This window comes from Euprymna scolopes, chromosome 7 (genome assembly GCF_053919585.1).
Source record: "Euprymna scolopes isolate OS-2025 chromosome 7, ASM5391958v1, whole genome shotgun sequence".
Taxonomy (NCBI): Eukaryota; Metazoa; Mollusca; class Cephalopoda; order Sepiida; family Sepiolidae; genus Euprymna; species Euprymna scolopes.
In genome coordinates this window covers 134,681,570-134,683,603 of record NC_136488.1, presented here as the reverse complement: position 1 = coordinate 134,683,603, position 2,034 = coordinate 134,681,570, and positions in this window count along the sequence as shown.

Here is a 2,034-nt window from a genome sequence, read left to right as displayed (position 1 = left end):
GTAACCAACGTTGTTGCCGTACAGTGAACCTTGCCCCATCTGTAACCAGTACCCACCGCCGTCACTGTACTGTGAACCTCGCTCCATCTGCAACCAGTACCCGCCGCTGCTGTCACTTTACTATGAACCTCGTCCCATTAGCAACCAGTACCCACCGCCTTCGCCTTACTGTGAACCTAGCCCCATCTGCAACCAGTACCCGCTGCCACTGTCACCGTACTGTGAACTTCGTCCCATCTGCAACCAGTATCTGCTGCTGTCGCTGTACTGTGAACCTTGCCCCATCAACAACAATCTCAGCAAGAACGACATGGGTACAACTCCCTGCGTGTTTCAGAGACTTTATCATGTAAATATGATCAAGATCTGGGAGGTCATTGTTATATTCGCATATCCCTCCATATTTACATGAATAAACAAGAAAAGCAGCAGCAGCTGCGACAGCATCAATAATGGCGATGCTAAGAAAAATCCGTTCATCGATGCAATGCAAATGAGCTCACTAGATACATATGACAACTTTAAAGCACATTTTTTCATATAGACACATCAATAGAATAGCTCGCACATAACTTTAACCAAGAAAACCACCAGATAAGGCCGCACAGCAAAAGAAAACGCCAAAATACAAAATATAAGCATCGCAGTAAATGCAACTCAGGCAGCATATTAACACAAATAACTATTACACTAAACACTGCAACAATACAACACCAGCTAAGTTACATTCATAACTTTCTCAGCTTAAAATCAATATAACACATGCATACATACACCAAACAGACGATTCCGTACAACGCATTAAACCACAGATAACAAACACATTTACAAAGCAAAACTCAAGCCAATGATCAAACTTCTGTTTGCATTCCCCTACGTCCATGCCGCCACTATAAAGACGCCAACCTGAGTGACAAATGGGCAGTCGACCAGAGTCACTGCAAGTCAATGTTGTATTGTGTTTCATATAGATACGAAACTTCCCAATAGCACTCTCCCTGATGAAGCGCTAGTTCTGTATACTACTCCAGTAGTGTCTGCCATGTTACTTTATAGTGTTGACCTTGGACCCGATGTATCGTTCTTTTGTGCTAATAAAAACCTTATTTAAAGGGTATACAGTATTTGTTTTACTTACAACAATTTTATTTGCACAAAAGGGTAAAAAAAAAGTAAAAGATTTTAAAAATGGATCGTGCCCTGAGACCTTCTCGATTGAATGTAAACCCTAGTTCATCTAATGCCGAGCGAGAATTTAAGCATTAGCTTGCTACGTTCAAATATTTTTTAGCGGCACTACCCCAGGAAAATCTCAACAATTTGTCGGCCCTGATAAATTTTATTTCGCCAGATATTTTCGAATATGTCAGCGATTGCGGAAATTATGAGGAAGCCTGTCTCAAACTGGAGGAACTCTTTATCAAACCAAAAAACGAATATACGCACGGCATCTACTCGCCACGAGGCGTCAACAACTGGGAGAAAGTCTGGACGAGTATCTTCAGGCATTACAAGTCCTTAGCAAGGACTGCAATTTTAGGAACGTTAGCGCAGCGATATATGCTAATGAATCGATTCGGGATGCCTTTATTGCCGGAATTCAGCCCCATACCATTTGCCAGCGTTTGTTGGAAAATAAAACGCTCGACCTGGACACTATGTTTGACCAGGCCCGAGCCCTGGACAATGCAACGAGGAATATGGAATCGTATTCACCAGCACGATACTGGGAACCAACTGCTGCAGCCCTCGGGAAGGAAGATACATCGGACTTGGATTCTAATCAAATAAATCTAAGTGATGTGTTATATTGGTTTTGTAGGTTAACTTTGTTGTTACTGTGACATTTTCATACTTCGTTAGCGAGCGTTTTCATATTTGTTTATGTTTTGGAGACTGGCGGGAAACAAGTTCAGCATCGATGCAGACATATGGGTGTCTCGCTTTCATTACTTACTTTACCTCACTATTTATTTATTGTTGTATATGTACATTGTTCGTGTGTCACTGTCTTTACAATATGTTTCAGGAGCG